Here is an 18,547-nt window from a genome sequence, read left to right as displayed (position 1 = left end):
GCATGGACTGTCTTTTTCTTCATGTTTAATTGTGAAGCGCTGCGTACGACTGGTAGCGCTATAGAAATGATTTGTAGTAGTAGTAATTTCTGGGATCACGTTCCTACTTCTTTTAATGTAAGCCACATTGATCCATTCATGGTTATTATGGCATACAAGTATCAGATGTAATGTAATGCAATGTAATCCAAGCTAACTGCTTTTATCACACCCTCTGGCACCAAATTCAAGAGCTTAACTATGCATTGAGTAAAAAATACTTCTTCATATTTGTATTTGAAGTATTTCTATGTAACGTCATGGTATGTATCCTAGTCCAGTGATTCCCAAACCTGGTCCTGGAAGCACTCCAGCCAGTCAGGTTTTCAGGATACCCACAATGAATATTCAAGAGAGATATTTGCATGCACAGCCTCTACTTCATGCCAATCTATCTCATAAATATTCATTGCGGGTATCCTGAAAACCTGACTGGCCAGGGTGCCTCCAGGACCAGGTTTGGGAACACTGGACAAGTCTTTGAACTTTGTGAAAGAGTAAACAATTGATCTGCATTTACCCACTCCAAGCTGAAAAGTCCTAACTTCTTTAGTCTTTAGAGTGGAGAAGTGGCCTAGTGGTTAGGGTGGTGGAACTGAGTTCGATTCCCACTTCAGGCACAGGCAGCTCCTTGTGACTCTGGGCAAGTCACTTAACCCTCCATTGCCCCATGTAAGCCGCATTGAGCCTGCCATGAGTGGGAAAGCGCGGGGTACAAAATGTAACAAAAATAAAAAAAATTTCATCCCTTTCATCATTTTGGTTGGTTTTGTTGTGTACCTCTTCAAATTAAATATATCTTTTTTGAGCTGCAGCGACCAGAATTGCACACAATACTCAAGGTGTGGACAAAATATGGAGCGATATAGAAGCATTATGATATTCTTTGTTTTATTCTCTATTCCTTTCCTAGTAATTCCTAACATGATTTACTATTTTTGGCAGCTGCCAAACACTGAACAAGAGATTTCAATGTATTGCCAAAGGTTACACCTAGACATATTTCCTGGGTGATGACTTCTAATGTGGAACCTAGAATCATGTAGGTATTATTTGGATTCTTCTTCCCATGTGCAACACTTTGCACTTGTCTACATTAAATTTCATCTGCTATTTGGATGCCCAGTTTTCCAGTCACTTAAGGCCTTCCTGTAATTTTTCATAGCCTGTTTGATTTAACAACTTTGAATATATTATCTGCAAATGTGATCACCTCACTTGTATTACCCATTTCCAGATCATTTATAAATATGTTGCAAAAAAATCAGTCCTGGTACATAATCCTGTGGCACTCCACTATTCACCATCCTCCACTGAGAGATTTGTCCATTTAAATCTACTCCGTTCTCAAGGTAGGGGACCCAAGATGGTGCTGTGAGGAGTGTCAGAACTGGCGGTGCTCTGTCTTTCTGGGTGTTGCTGCTCGTTCAGACTTACTAGAGCAGAATGGGAAAGAGGAGAGGAAAGATCCGAGAGCCTCCCCCGGCTCCCTCCCCCATACCTCTGATGAAGCAGGCAAACCTGGAGCATTTTCGAGTGCAACCAGTTTCTTCCCCTGCTACTCTGTCACCTCTTCAGGAGGCAGTTTGTGAGGGGCTTCCCTGAGCCCTGTTGAATGTGCAGCTCCTCCACAACCAGGAAGTAGATCCACAGTTGCAGTCAAAACAGCAATGGTGACCCAGCTTGGGGAAAATCCTGTTCTTTCATGGGGGGCTTCAACTATGAGTACAGTTCCAACTTTGAGTTTGGAATACCAGCATGTTAACAAGACCCGCGGTGAAGGTATTGTTAACTAACTCAAGTTGCTACTCGAAACGCTTCTGACTCAAGGCGGACATTGGTGAGACCAGCCATCGTGACACTGGAATCACTCTGGGACAGCACTGGTAATACGCAAACTTCCCTTCTGGATATTACAAGACAAAATATTAAGGATTTAATATCTGTTTCTGATGCAGTCTTGATGCAGGCTCAGGTTACAGGTCTTGAAGTTGATTCCCTCAAGTCTAAAATACAGACTACGGAAAGTTTGGAGATAGCCTCAAATAAGGAAAAAAATGATGTTGCAAGACGTTTGGAATATCTGGAGATCAATCTAAAAGACTTAATTTGAGACTCTTGAACTTCCTTAAGTATCCATTATTACCTGCGCTGGAAATGTTTAAGAAATACATGGTGGAAGTTTTAAAAATGCCCTCTGATGTTTTACCACCTATCACCAGGGCTCAGTATATTCCAAACCCTGGGATTCCCAATGGTTTGGTTGCTCAACCCAGAGATGAAGGGGATTTAAACTTAACAGCTTTTTTGGAATCTTCTGTTTTGAAGGTTATTACTCAAAAGGACTACACTGGTGGTGACTTTTGCCTTTAAACCTGACCGCAATTCTGCATTAAAGCTCTCCTTTTGACATATTTATTTTTATTTGTTACATTTGTATCCCACATTTTCCCACCTATTTGCAGGCTCAATGTGGCTTACATAGTACCTTAATGGCGATCGCCAATTTCAGTATGAACAAATACAAAGTGATATAGTAGTAGAGTAAAAGTTCATGTGTGACAGACACATTGGGGAATCATAAGGAGGAGGTTAAGTTATGTCCAGTACGAGCTTTGGTTTTGTTATGTTGCAGGGTTCAAGCGTTTAAGTTGGATCGTTAGGGTATGCCTTTTTGAACAGGTTAGTTTTTAGTAATTTCCAGAAGTTTAGGTGGTCATACGTTGTTTTCACAGCAGTCGGTGTGTGCTTATATAGGAGAAGCTGGATGCATAGGTTGATTTGTATAAGAGGCTTTTACAGCTTGGGTGGTAGAGATTTAGGTATGTTCATGTTGATCTTGTTGTGTTTCTGGTTGGTAGGTCTATAAAGTCTGTCATGTAACTCGGGACTTCGCAGTATATAATTTTATGAACCAGGGTGCAGATGTTGAACGCAATATGTTCTTTGATTGGAAGCCAATGAAGTTTTTCCCGTAGGGGTTTGTCACTTTTGAATCTCGTTTTTCCGAATATAATCCTGGCTGCTGTGTTTTGAGCAGTTTGGAGTTTCTTTATGATTTGTTCTTTGCATCCTGCACAGATTCCGTTGCAATAGTCTAGATTAGTGATGGCGAACCTTTCAGAGACCGAGTGCCCAAACAGCAACCCAAAATCTAATTATCTATCGCAAAATGCCAACAGGTGCCAGTACTCATTATGGGCGTGGTCACCACATATGACTCCACCCCTATGATAGACAGCCGCACCCCTTACACCAGCCATGGCGCATATAAACAGACATCATTGAAAATATTATACTAGTATAGGAGAAAAAAATAGCATGGTTTTTTTTTCATTATAAATCATTTCTGTAAGCTGTTACAGCTCCAGTATACCCAGTGCAAAGACAGCAGATGTAAATAAAAAAATAAATTCTCAAATTGGACATATTCCAAACACTAAAATGAAAATAAAATGATTTTTTTTCTACCTTTGTTTGGTAATTTGTTTTTCTATCCATATTGGTCCTAGTCTCTGATTCTGCTGCTCTCTATCTGTTCTCCAGGGCTTCCTTTCCATTTATTTCTTTACTTTCTTCCTTTCTTGCCCTCCATCCATGTCCAGCAACCCTCCTCTCCCCCCTGCCATCCCCTCCCAGCCACCCTCCTCTCCCCCCTGCCCCTCCCAGCACCAGGCAGGCCTCCCACCAAGCACCAGGCCTCCCTTGCACCCAGCATCAGGCCTCCCTCCCTCCCACCCACCCAGCACCAGGCCACCTACCCAGCACCCGGCCTCCCATGCACCCAGCATCAGGCCTCCCTTCCTCCTACCGAGCACCAGGGCCCCCCCTCCTCCGAAATTTAAAAGGCATACCTGGTTGGGGTTAAGGCGGAGTCGGCAGCAGCAACGAAAAGTGTGTTTGCTCGGCGCGCCTTCGGGCTTCCCTTCTGTCTCTCAAGCTCTGGTCCCGCCCTTGCGGAAACGGGAAATGAGGGCAGGACCAAAGTGAGAGACAGAAGGGAAGGCCGAAGGCGCACCGAGCAAACAACACACTTTTCGCTGCCGCTGCGGACGCCACCTTAACCCCAACCAGGTATGCCTTTTAAATTTCGGAGGAGGGGGGGCCCTGGTGCTCAGAGGGAGGGAGAGCGGCCTGGTGCTTGGTTAGTTGGTGGGAGGGCCGACCAGCGACGGCGCGTGTGCGGGCGGGAGAACCAATGATGGCACGCATACGGGCGGACCAGCGACGGCGCGCGTGCCATAGGTTCGCCATCACTGGTCTAGATGGCTTTACCATAGATTGTACTAATTTGTGAAATATTTCCCTTGGGAAAAAAGGTTTTACTCGTCTGAGTTTCCACATTGAGTGGAACATTTTCTTTGTTGTTGATTTCACTCGACTCTCTAGCGTAAGGTTTCGGTCGATTGTAACTCCGAGAATTTTCAGATTGAGATAGGTAGGGTGTAGTCTAGGGTGTTTATATTGGTGGGTTTGTTCGTGCTGTATTGGGATGAAAGGATGAGACAGTGTGTTTTTTCTGTGTTAAGTTTGAGTTGAAATGCATTCGCCCATGAGTTCATGATGTTCAAGCTGAGTTTGATTTCGTTGGTGATTTCCATTAGATCATGTTTGTAAGGGATGTATAATGTGACATCGTCTGTGTAAATGAATGGGTTAAGGCCTTGGTTGGATAGGGCCTTGGCTAGTAGGGTCATCATTAGATTGAAATGGATCGGTGATAGTAGTGATCCTTGAGGTACTCCGCAGGCTGCTTTCCATGGTGAAGTATTTTGTGATTTACCATGTTGAACGCACTAGACATGTCGAATTGTAGGAGAAGTATGTTTTTGCCTGTTGCAATTTCATGTTTGAATTTGGCTAATAGAGTGATTAGTACTGTTTCAGTTCTGTGGGAGGAACGAAATCCTGATTTGTGATTCGTGTAATATTGAGAATTTGTTTATGTAGTTGGTAATTTGCTTGGTTACCAAGCTTTCCATCAGGTTGACTGCCAGTGGGATAGATGCTACTGGGCGGTAGTTGGTGATATTAGTTTTTTTTTTTCATATGGAATCGTTGTTTATGGTTCAAAAATAAGGGTGTTTCCTGATTTAGCAAGAGGAACACAGGCAAGGCGTCAGGCCTTTTTAGCCCTACAGTCCAGGGCACAGGCTCTTGGCGCTAGTTATATGTTACGTTTTCCTTGTAATTGTATAATATTGATTTAGGGCAAACAATTTCAATTTTTTGAGCCTAAACAACTAGAAGAATCATTGAATGCCAGAGAAGAAATGCATATTAAAATATAGTAATGTTCACTGTTAGAAGGTGGCTGAAGTAAACAGGTGGGAGCAATATATCTCCTATAAATATTTAATTCTCTATTTTCCTTTTTCTTTATTTCCTTTATCTTGGATCCAATTACTTATTGTAGAGGAAAATTAGAATTTATTCTTGAACTATTAAAGTTCCTGTATTTTTCTGAGTTCCTATTGTATCCTAGTACTGTGATATTATTTGGATATTGATTATTATAAAAATAAAAAATAAAGCTACTCTATTCTCTAATCTTTTAATCTGTTCCCAATCCATAAAAGGACACTGCATCTTAACCCATGGCATTTTAATTTCCTTAGGAGTATCTAATGAGGGACTCAAAATTTTTCTGAAAACCTAGACACACATATAGGCAGATAAAGACCATATAGCCTATCCGTCTGCCCATCCATGCCATCTACTCTCCCTATCACTCCCTTAGAGATCCCATATATTTGTTCCACGCTCTCTTCAAATCAGATACTGTTTTCATCGCCACCATTTCCATCGGGAAACTGTTCCATTTCACCAACCTTTCCATGAAGAGGTATTTCCTCAGGTTACTTCTAGTCTATTTCCTTTCACTTTCATCCTATACCCCTTCATTCCAGACCTTCCTTTCAATTGAAAGACTCGCCTTCAGTGCAGTTATGACGCATAGTATTTAAATGTCTCTATCAAACCTCCCCTCTCCCACCTTTCCCCTGCAGTACATGAACATTGAAGGGTGGCTAGTGTAACAATAATTTTACTTCAGTGCTGGACAAAATACTGGAAACTGTTATAAATAATAAAATTACGAAACACAAACATATATTAATGGGACAGAGTCAGCATGGGTTCAAGGGAAGTCTTGCCTTACATATTTGATTCATTTCTTTGAACACATGAACACACGTCGATAAAGGTGAGCTGGTTGATGTGGAGGGGCATTTTCGATCGGGGACGCCCATCTCCGAGAACGGCGCTGCGAAGGGGCGGGGCCAACCATATTTTCAAAATGAGATGGCCGGCCATCTTTCGTTTCGATAATATGGTTGGGGCCGCCCAAATGTCAGAGATGGCCGGGTTTGAGATGGCCAGCCTCAGTTTTCACCCATATTGGATACCGAGGCCAGCGATCTCAAACCCGGCCAAATCCAAGGCATTTGGTCGTGGGAGGGGCCAGCATTTGTACTGCACTGGTCCCCCTGACATGCCAGGATACCAACCGGGCACCCTAGGGGGCACTTCTAAAAATTACAAAATAAAAATAGTTCCCAGGTGCATAGCTCCCTTACCTTGGGTGCTGAGCCCACCAAGCCCCCCCCAAAAAACCACTCCCCACAACTATACACCACTACCATAGCCCTAAGGGGTGAAGGGGGCAACTACATGTGGGTACAGTGGGTTTCGGGTGGGTTTTGAAGGGCTCCCATTTTCCACCACAAGTGTAACAGGTAGGGGGGGATGGGCATGGGTCCGCCTGCCTGAAGTCCACTGCACCCACTAAAACTGCTCCAGGGACCTGTATACTTCTGTGATGGACCTGAGTATGACATTTGAGGCTGGCAAAAAAAGTTTTTAAAGTTTTTTTGAGGGTGGGAGGAGGTTAGTGACCACTGGAGGAGTCAGGGGAGGTGATCCCTAACTCCCTCCGGTGGTTATCTGATCAGTTCGGGCACTTTTTTGGGACTTGGACCTGAAAAAAAAAAAAAGGGACCAAATAAAGTGGACCAAATTCTCTACAGGGACGCCCTTCTTTTTTCCATTATCGTGCGAAGCCGGCCATCTCAAAGCACGCCCCCATCCCGCCTTCGCTACCCTACCAAAACGCCTCCTTTGGCCGGCTCCGCGACGGAAAGCAGTTGGCGCCGGTCAAAATCGGCTTTCGATTATACCGACTTGGCCGGCCATCTCCCGATTTGTGTCGGAAGATGACCGGTGATCTCCTTCGAAAATAAGCTGGATAGTGTACCTTGATTTTCAGAAATCATTTGACAAAGCTCCTCATGAGATAATCCTGAGAAAATAAAGAAAGTCATGGGATAGGAGGCAATGTCCTTCTGTGGATTAGGAATTGGTTATTGGAGAGAGGGTAGGGTTAAATGGCCATATTTCTCAATGGAGGGGGGACCGGTGCTATTTAACATATTTATGAATGATATGGAAATCGGAATGACGAGTGAGGATTAAATCTGAGATAACACAAGGAGGAAGTGACGTCATGAAACAGCATGGTCACATGAGCGCGGAGCTCCCGCTTCCCCATAAAAATAAAGAATAAGAAGACCAACCTAGAGTCATTTTGAAGATAAGAAAACTTGCAGAAAGGGTTTTCGATCCACTCAAGACCGCAAGGATCACGAGTCAAAAAGCAGTGGGGGCAGATTTGTCGCGCTTCGGTTTCCCGAAAGGGGCAGAGACACCAGAGAACAAAATGGCGGAGCCTAAGAAATCGCAGGCATTGCAGACTGCGAAAGAACCCCATCAGATGCCCAATACTCTAGAGTAACGGGACTTGGTTAGCTCCATGGCGGAGATATTCCCAGAGCTGAAAAATTGGCTTCAAGAGATTAGTTCAAACCTAAAAGCTCTGAGAACAGAGGTGGTGGCGCTTGGGGCGGAACTGAGAGAAATTCGAGAGTTGGAATCGCGGCTCAAGGAAATGGAAATGCAAATAGAGGGCCATAGTGAAACGATCGAAGTGGTGGACCAACACCTTGCAAACTTGCAAAAAGAGCAACAGCAACTACTAGACAAAATAGAGGACCTGGAAAATAGGGTTCATTGAAACAACCTAAGATTTCAGGGGCTACCGGAGACGTCCACCTACCAGGACAGTGAAGCGGTGATCCAAAAACTGGTGGGAGAACTAATGGTCACAAATGGCACACCTCTAAAGACTGAGGCCATCCAGCTAGAACGGGCCCACAGAGCGCTAGGCCCCGCGCAGAATAACACAGCTAAGGACATAATAGCCTGCTTTTCCAGTTATAAGTTTAAACAGCAGGTGTTAAAAATGTCTCGCCAAAATCCAGAGTTTACATGGGACTCCTACAGGATTGATATATACCAAGATTTAGCCACAGCAACATTGAAGCGGAGAAGCGAACTAAAACCTTTCACCACAAGACTGCGAGACCTTAATATTCAGTACCGCTGGAGACATCCCTTTGCCCTGGTCTTCTACAAAGCAGGAAAGATACATCAAGTGAAATCGCTGGAGGAGGCACGGGAGATTTGCCCAGAAGCTGAACTAGAAAAAGAGCCAGCAGATTCACAAAGGGTACAGAGAAATGCGCCGCACACTGTCCCGCCGAAATGGAGAGCGGGCAAGGGACCGGGACGCTTACAACGGCAGCAGTCAGCTACAAGAGTCACTTGAGGGTCTTGTCCAGAAGGGGCAAGGACCGAACTGATAGCACAAGCATTGGACGCCTGCAATGAGACTAAAGACGAATATACTTATGAGACTGAAAGAGATGGTTTGGTTTAACATGTTGGAAGTTTAGCATGGGGGTAAGCGGTACGCGACCTGTGAAAATTTTTCTTTTTTTCTTCTCACTTTCTCTCTGAATAGGCACCTAGTGGTATACCATGTGACATAATACTATTGGGGGGGTACAGGGACGGGGAGAGGGAGGGCACAGGGCAGAGGTATGTTTTGGTAAGAGCAAATCATGGACGAGGAAAGCAAATAAGGCATAGACCCAATGGCTGATATAAAGTGGGTGATGATGAACGTAAAAGGTTTAAACACCCACAGGAAAAGGCAATTGCTATTTCGAGAATTAAACTGCCTCCAGGTGGACATAGCGCTGATTCAAGAGACCCATCTTAAGCCCAAATATGAGCGATTATGTCTCCATAGGCAATACCCCTCTATATACTTCGCTTCCAGCTCTAGTAACAATAAGAGCAAAGGAGTGTTGATAGCGCTAAGAAATTCTAAAACATGGGAGATTAAGAAAATAGTTAGAGATAAAGGAGAGAGGTATTTGTTAATGACTCTCTCTTTGGCAGGGAAAACATTTACGGTAGTAAATATATACGGGCCCAATACAAATCAAGGACACTTTTACTTAGAGGTGGATCGCCTGATTGCCCAGCATGTCGAGGGATCCCCAATAATAGGGGGAGACTTTAACATCACTTTACACCCACATTTAGACAATTCCTCAACCAAAGTAACCTACGCTAAACAGGGTAGGCGACAGCTTCAGGACCTTATCACGCGGTGGCAACTAATAGACCTTTGGCGTAGGGAAAATCCAATCAGTGCACTTACACATATTTTTCAGCAGTACATCAAACATTTTCTAGATTAGATATGTGGATAGGCGATGTGACAGTTTTAGGGCTGATAGATACTCAAGAGATACCACCGCGCACTTGGTCAGACCATTCCCCAGTGCTTCTCCATCTAAAAAACCTAGGGGCCGGGAGGGAAAAGCGTGCTTGGTGGCTGGATGACACATTATTAACTGACTCAGAAAATGTGACCAAGATAGAGAAACATCAAAGAATACATAAATTTCAATGACAATGGGAGAGGTCTCCCCGATCACCTTGTGGGAGGGCTTTAAGGCCGTAATTCGAGGTCAGCTTATAGCCTTGAAGTCACGTTGCTGGAAAAAACGCTCTGCAGAATAGACTAAGCTGAGAGGGGAGCTAACAAATACCAAGAAACGGATACAAAGGGAGGGTGCCCAGACGTCAGCTGATTTGGCGACACAGGCGCAAGGAATCCATGCTCAAATTCGGGAACTCGAGCTAGCAGACATCTCAGAGCAATTGCATTGAGTGCACCAATCGCACCTTTGAGCTTGGTAATAAAGCTAGCCGACTTATAGCCTATAAATTGAAACAACAAGCCACTAGAAACGGGGTGGGGGTCCTCCGGAACAACAAAGGAGAGTTACACGCGGATGAGCAGTTTCTGAAGGCGGCCTTTAGAAATTACTATGAGACTTTGTACACACCAAAGACCTCCCATGACCAGGAGGCTATAACACAATATCTAGAGGAAGTTGAAATCCCACAGTTATCTGGAGAAGCCAAGCAAGCTATATCTGAACCCATTAAATTAGAAGAGATAGAGCAATCTATTAAGGACCTGGGTCCTAATAAGGCGCCGGGACCTGATGGCTATACCAATAAGTTTTATAAATTATATGGCAAGTTGGTGGCCCCCCTCCTGCTACAGGTATTAAACTCACTAGAAGCGGAGGGTGGGCTTCCACCGACATGGAATTTAGCCACCATAACAGTTATACCAAAACCAGGAAAAGATCCACAGCATTGCAGTTCATATAGGCCTATCTCTTTATTGGGAGTGGATTATAAAATATTCACTAATATTCTGGCAACTAGACTCCAGAAATATGTCCCGGGGCTAATTCATGAAGATTAAGCAGGCTTCATACAGGGTAGACAGACTTTCGACAACATTAGGCGGGCCCTATATTTGATACAAAATGCACATCTTAATTCGGCCTCACTATGCATTTTATCTCTAGATGCCGAGAAGGCATTCGACCGGGTGAGCTGGCCGTTTCTCTTCGCTGTCACTGAGAGGTTTGGTATTACTGGGCGATATGGAGCTTGGCTGAGATTGATATATAAAGCCCCACAAGCCTCGGTAAGGGTGAATGACTCTCTGTCTCAGCCTTTCCTGCTGCATAGAGGCACTAGACAGAGATGTGCACTATTTGCCCTAGTGATGGAGCCTCTGGCTATCCAAATCAGAGCTCATCTAGTTATTAGAGGCCCGAGATGGAGAGGGCTGGAGACCAAGATTCTCCTGTTCGCCGACGATATTCTATTAGCATTAAAGGAGCCTTTGGTGTCTCTCCCTGTGCTTGGTGAAGTAATTCAAAGCTATGGGGAGATCTCGGGCTTTAAAATTAACTTTAATAAGTCAGAAGCATTGGCTGTAAATATACCTAGGGAATAGCTAGAACAGCTACAGAACACGTTCCCATACCGGTAGGCAAAAAAATACATCAGCTATTTAGGAGTCAACATACCACGCAAATTAGACTAACTCTTTAACAATAATTTCCTAGATAAAACATGAGATTTATTCCTGGAGTTGGAAAGATGGGAGGGACTAACCCTGTCATGGATGGGGCGGATCAGTGCCGTAAAAATGATGATTCTCCCAAAACTTTTATATCTCTTTATGGCACTACCTATAGAGATGCCCAAAGGCTACATACGGGGCCTGCAGAGGAAAATCTTTGCATTTATATGGGAAAAAACAGCTGCCCCGAGTCAGGAGGGAGACTATGTACCAACCAAAAGAGAGAGGAGGTATGGGGGTGCCCTTCCCTACAAAGATACTACCAGGCTGCACACTTAAGAATACTAGCTATATGGTTACAAAAGGCAGGGAAGTTGGGCAGTAAAATGGAGCAGGGATGGTGGGGCTCGGTTCCCTTAGAGGCGGTGCCATAGCTCCCAAAACAAAAGTTAGGGGAAATAATTAAGGACAGCCCCCAACTATTACAATGGCCCCTAGCGATTTGGAACAGAGTGAGAGAAAAGTTTTTTCCGGGGCGAACATACTACACACACGTTCCTTAGATTCGCCCCTAAATTTGGGCCAGGGCAAACTGATGACGCCTACTTAGAGTGGGAAAAAATGGGTCTGTGTGAACTAGGTCAGAAGTATGAAAAAGGAAAAATGGTCTTCTACTCAGAACTGTGCCAGAACATGGGCTTTCCCCTTTACAGGCTTTTCAGCACATGCAGGTTAAAGGACTTTATCAAGCGCCGGACGGAGGATGAACTTAGCTTGACTGAAACGCTTCTGGAACAGGGAATGATGAAGGGGGGAGGTCGAGGAGGCATTACCAGACTATACAAGGCCTTACTATTTACCCCAGTGGAGCACTATACAGCTAAGTGGGAAGAGGCCTTGGGAGTGACTTATGAGTTTGCACAATGGGTACAAATATTTAAATCTCTATTACAAGTCTCAACTCCAGTGTGTTCGCAGAGAGCAGTCATAAGATCCTATACTGTTGGTATTATACACCTAGTCACCTAGTAAAAATGTACAAAACGGGATCCACGCTGTGTTGGTGACAATGTGAAGTCCAGGGGGACATGTTTCATATCTGGTGGAAATGTGATCATGCGCAAAAATTTTGGGCTGACATTGTGGCTTTTTTTGAACAAAGTAGCAGTAGTTGAGTACCCTGTAACCATGGACAGCTGTTTGTTACATTTTAAACCAAAGGGAATTAACCAAGTCACTCATCAATTTGCGACTCAGCTGTTCGTGGCAGGCAAGATGACTATTGCAGCAGCATGGAAGAAACCACAAATACCGGGACTGCAGAGAGTTCTGGAAAGGTTAGACAATGTGAGGCTGATGTCCAAACTTACGGCTATAAGAAGGGGAACCATAGCTCACTATTACAAAATATGGGACACATATGACAAGTGGCGAAGGGTACAAAGTGAAGAGATATCTAATCATAACTAAAGTCTTCTTTGGGGGGGGGGGGGAATTGGGGGCAGAGAGAAGCAGGAAAAGAGGGTTTAGGAGTGGGAGAGAGCAGGGAAAGATATATGTGTTTAATTTTTTCTATATGTTTGAGATGTTGAGCTTTTGATGTTGGGTTTTGCTCAGTTGGAAAAGAATGATGTTTTGATCTGAACCTGTATTCAATGAAAAATTTCAAAATAAACAATTAAAAAAAAAATCTGAGAACACAAAATTATTCAAACTTGTCAAAAGACATATGCAGGAAGGCCTTAGCAAACTGGGCAGCCAAATGGCAGATGAAATTTAATGTGGACAAATGCAAAGTGATGCATGTTGGGAAGAATAATTTGAATCATAGTTACCTGATGCTAAGGTCCACCTTAGGAGTACACACTCTAGAAAAAGGTCTAGATGTCATTGTAGAAAATATGCTGAAATCTTCTGCCCAGTGTGCGTCAGCGAACAAAAAAACCAAGCAGGATGCTAGGCATTATTAGGAAAGGGATGGTAAGTAAGAGCAAGAATATTATAATGCCACTGTATCACTCCAAGGTCGACCTCACCTTCAGTATTATGTTCCATTCTGGTCACCATATCTCAAAAAAGATATAGTTGAATTTTAAAAAGTTGATGAAGTGGATGGAAAGCCTCTCATATGTTGAAAGGCTAAAGAGGTTAGGGATCTTCAGCTTGGAAAAGAGACAGCTGAGGGGGGATATGATTAAGGTCTATAAAATCCTGAGTGGTGTAGAACAGGTAAAAATGAATCGATTTTTCACTCTTTCAAGAAACACAAAGACCAGGAGACACTCAATGAAATTACATGGAAATACTTTAAAACTACTAGGAAGAAATATTTTTTCACTCAAAGAACAGTTAAGCTCTGGAACTCGTTGCTGGAAGATTAGTAACACTAGTTAGCATATCTGAGTTTTAAAAAGGTTTTGACACGTTCCTGGAGAATAAGCCATAGTCTTTTATGAATCTAACTACAAAGGGATGAATTTAAAACTGGTTTATTGGCGAGTAGCCCCTAATCGTGGAAACGAGAGAGGAGAGCTACTACCGGGTCCCCACTTCGACGATACAGCTGAGGCCTGTATTATAGCAAAGGCTGAGAGTCAGATGGCACAGAGGCCAGGAAAATCTTTAGTCTCCTCGCCGGCGGTGACTCTTGAGGCGATATGGGAGACTCTACAGACGGTGATGGAATCAACTAGCAAGATTGAACCGTTACTGGGTAAAGTAAATGAATTAACTACTGCATTTTCCTCTATGAAAGAAGAGGTAACTGAAAAGATTCAAAATCTGTCTAATGAAACTTCTAAATTGAAGGAAATTTCAGTTAAATTAATACAAGATAATATGCTGATACATAAAAAGTTGGAACATTTTGAAAATCACAATAGGAGGTTAAACTTACGATTTTTGAATTTTCCACGGACTTCTATATATTCCCCACTAGAAATTTTCAAAAGGTATTTGATGGAAAATTTGAAATTTACCTTAGAAAATATACCTCCAGTGAATAAAATTTATTATCTTCCTACTAAGAAACCAATACAAGAGTTGAAACAACCGGATTTAAATGTATCAGACTTACTAGAAACTTCGTTAACTGATATAACTGACCGGCAAACCTTGCTGGTTTCATTCATATTTCCTCAAGATTTAGAATCTGTTAGAAGGATGGCTTTGAAGAACTTGCAAACCCCATTTTATGGGGAGAAAATCTGGGTATTCCCGGACGTGACTAAACAAACTCAAAGCAGAAGGAAAGACTTCTTAGCACTACGAGTTGAAACTTTGTCTCTAGGAGCCTCATTCCACTTGAACTATCCTTGTAAATGCAATATTAAATATTTAGGGGTAAAATATGTTTTCTTTGAACCCGAACACTTAAAACAATTTATTTCACAGAAAAAATTACTATAATGCTTTTTGAATCTAAACCGTTATGTTTTGCCTTAAGATTAGGATGTGGGGAGAGTAATCATATATAAATTTGGGGTTTGTTTAATCTGCTATTGCTTTATTTCAATCTTGCCATGTGATCCACTAAATTTCTTTCTCCTAAGATAACGGCTCTTAGCCCCTCCAAATTTGGTGGTCTAATATAAGTTTGTAATATTTTCCTGTTTAATTTTGCCTAATTATGTGGTGATTTCTTAACTGTATTACCTATTCAAGTAGTAAATGCTTGTAAAAATGTGAAAATGATAAATAAAAATTAAAAAAAAAAAAAAACTGGTTTATCATCAACTTTAGAATGAAAAGCACGGTTATCATTCAAATGTACTCTCACTGAGGTAGTTTTGAGGCCAGAATCCGAGAGGTTGGGGAAGTACTTTATAAGGGTAGACAGAGAGCTTGTAGTAGGCTCTCTATCTACCCTTAGGTAGATTTCTTAGGTGGTTTCTTAGAGGCTAGGAGTATCCTAGAGATGGCGTCACAAAGGTTTAAGGAATGTAAATCTACGCCATCAGGAACCAAGCCATCAGGGCTAGATAGTAAGGGTCTGGATGCAGGGACCATTCGTTCTCCATTACTAGGGTCGGACTAGGATCCAACTTCAACAGTTCCTTGGATGATAATTCAAGGAGAAGAGGGAACCAGATTTCTACTACTACTACTTAGCATTTCTATAGTGCTACTAGACATACGCAGCACTGTACACTTGAACATGAAGAGACAGTCCCTGCTTGGCAGAGCTTACAATCTAATTAGGACAAACAGGACAAATAAGAGATAAGGGAATTACTAAGGTGGGGATGATGAAATAAGGGTACTGAACGAGTAAGGGTTAGGAGTTAAAAGCAGCATCAAAAAGGTGGGCTTTTGACATGGAGCTATTAAAATCATGATCCCTTGGTCTCTAAGCAGTTTGAGAAGAGTATTTCCTAAGAGAGGTAGAGGGGGAAAAGCCTATAGAAGATCTGTTCCCCAGTGAAGAAAGTGGCTCCATAGGGCTGTATGGTTGGGAGCATACAGACAGGAAAAGCAGGGAAGCCTGTTGTTCTGAGGAGAAGCAAAGAGGTCTAGTGCTGGGGTCCTCCGCTGTTGGAATATTCAACAAACTACAGAGGTGCTGAGAGACCATTGGTGAGGTTGAAGCATCCTGCTCGGTTTGTCTGCTACAGCATTCTGTTTGCCAGCTAGATAAACAGCTCTTATAAAGATGTCTTCAGAAGCTGCCCAAGTCCATATCTGGATTGTTTGATGACAAAGATGGTAAAAAGCCTGTTCCTCCCTGTTTGTTCAGGTAATACATTGCTACCTGGTTGTACGTGTGAACTAGTATTACCTGACTGAGAATACGGTCCTGGAAGACCTTCAGAGCATTCCAAACAGCTCGCAAATCGAGAAGGTTGATATGTCACCTTTTTTCCTGTGTGGACCAAGAACCCTGTGTGTAGAGACCTTCTAGGTGTGCTCCCCAACCTGTCATGGAAGCATCTGTGGTGAAAGAAAGGGGCTGGAATGGAAGGCCCTGGGTAAGATTTTGAGAAACCATCCATAGTTGTGAAGTGATCTGAATGTGAACGGATAGCAATCCCATGAAATTCAGAAGTGGAAAGGAGCTCATGGTGTTACATGGCCTATTGAAGCCATGTGACCAAGCAGGCGGAGCATCTAACAAGCGATACTTGGGTAGAATGATCACCTGAGTGGCAAGATATAGTATAGGGTTGAGGAAGGAGGGCCCTGTCCTGAGTAGTATCGATGAGAGCACCTATGAACACTAAGGCCTGAACTAAAGATGTGATTTAGGGTAACTGACTACAAATCCGAGAAGTTCTAGGAGTCATGTGGAATGAATGGAGGAGCTTGTCGATTCTGGGGAAGATTCCTTGATTGACCAGTCGTCCAGGTAGAGGAAGACATGTATGCCCCATTTGCCAAGTGTTGCAGCTACTACAATCAGACACCATGAAGACTAGAGGAGCTGAAGCCAAGCCAAATGGTAAGATCTTATATTAACACTGCAGAGTCCCACAATCAAAATGGAGAAACTTTGTGTGTAGGGAGAATGCCTCTGAGATCTAGAGAGCAAAGCCAATCGTTGAGTTGTATTATGGGAAGTAGTGACCCCAGGGATGCCATGTGAAATTTTTCTTTGAGTAGAAACTTGCTCAACTCCTCGACCCCTGTCCGGGGGGTAGAACTGTTTCTACTGCATTCTGCTGAAGGAGGGGGGCCAGGAACTCTTCTTGAAGTAGTTTCATTTAGAAGGAGTTGAAATGAGACTCTTGCTGGATGGTCAGGAGGTCCATGGCATGGTGTGTAGCACCCAACGGTCGGAAGTTATACAAGTCCACCTCTGTTGGAAGAAAGTGAGCCTGGTAGGTTGTTTGGCACGGACAACTGTACAGTGACAACAATCTCTAGGAAGGAGTCAAAATTAGGTTGTTTAGACTGAGATGGTGTCTGGGTTTTCTGACCCTGCTGCGCTGGGGCCTAGTCCTTTGAGGTGGAGTACTACTACTACTACTTAACATTTCTAGAGCACTACTAGGGTTACGCAGCGCTGTACAAAATAAACAAAGAAGGACGGTCCCTGCTCAAAGCAGCTTACAATCTAAAGAACGAAATGTCAAGTTGGGCAGTCTAGATTTCCTGGGTAGAGGTGTAGTGGTTAGGTGCTGAAGGCGACGTTGAAGAGGTGGGCTTTAAGCAGAGATTTGAAGATGGGCAGGGAGGGGGCCTGGCGTATGGGCTCGGGGAGTGAGACGAGGCAGAAAGGGCGGAGCCTGGAGTTGGCGGTGGTGGAGAAGGGTACTGAAAGGAGGGATTTGTCTTGAGAGCGGAGGTTACGGGTAGGAACGTAAGGGGAGATGAGGGTTGAGAGGTAAGGAGGGGCTGCAGATCGAGTACATTTGAAGGTTAGTAGCAGAAGCTTGAACTGAATGCGGTATCTGATCGGAAGCCAATGAAGTGACTTGAGGAGAGGGGTGATACGAGTTTATCGGTTCAGGCGGAAGATAAGATGTGCAGCAGAGTTCTGAATGGACTGAAGGGGGGATAGGTGGCTAAGTGGGAGACCAGTGAGGAGTAGGTTGCAGTAGTCAAGGCGAGAGGTAATGAGAGAGTGGATGAGAGTTCGGGTGGTGTGCTCAGAGAGGATAGGGCGGATTTTGCTAATGTTATAGAGGAAGAAACGACAGGTCTTGGCTATCTGCTGGATATGCGCAGAGGAGAGGGAGGAGTCGAAGATGACACCGAGGTTGCGGGCAGATGAGACTGGGACGACGAGGGTATTATCAACCGAAATAGAGAGTGGAGGTACAGGGGAAGTGGGTTTGGGTGGGAAGACAAGAAGTTCGGTCTTGGCCATGTTCAGTTTCAGGTGGCGGTTGGACATCCAGGCAGCAATGTCGGATAAGCAGGCCGATACTTTGGCCTGGGTTTCTGCAGTGATGTCAGGTGTGGAGAAATAAAGCTGGGTGTCGTCAGCATAGAGATGATACGAGATCAGGGAGCCCAGGGAAGAGGTGTAGATAGAGAAAAGAAGGGGTCCAAGGACGGAACCCTGAGAGATTCCAACAGAGAGCGGGATAGGGGTGGAGGAAGAACCATGAGAGTGTACTCTGAAGGTACGATGGGAGAGATAAGAGGAGAACCAGGAGGGGACAGAGCCCTGGAACCCAAAAGAGGACAGTGTGTCAAGAAGTAAGTTGTGATTGACAGTGTCAAAGGCAGCGGATAGGTCGAGGAGAATGAGGATGGAGT

At 43.8% G+C, this 18,547-nt stretch overlaps 1 protein-coding gene across 3 annotated transcripts in view; it reads right to left on the bottom strand.

The window, feature by feature from the left end:
- The window catches only part of CBFB (core-binding factor subunit beta), a 289,629-nt gene that overhangs the window by 186,204 nt on the left and 84,878 nt on the right, over positions 1-18,547 (bottom strand). The gene's annotated exons all lie outside the window — the stretch shown is intronic.

Source organism: Microcaecilia unicolor, chromosome 5 (genome assembly GCF_901765095.1).
Source record: "Microcaecilia unicolor chromosome 5, aMicUni1.1, whole genome shotgun sequence".
NCBI lineage: Eukaryota > Metazoa > Chordata > Amphibia > Gymnophiona > Siphonopidae > Microcaecilia > Microcaecilia unicolor.
The sequence above is the reverse complement of the archived record's forward strand: the minus strand, read 5'-3'. Positions and strand labels throughout refer to the sequence as shown.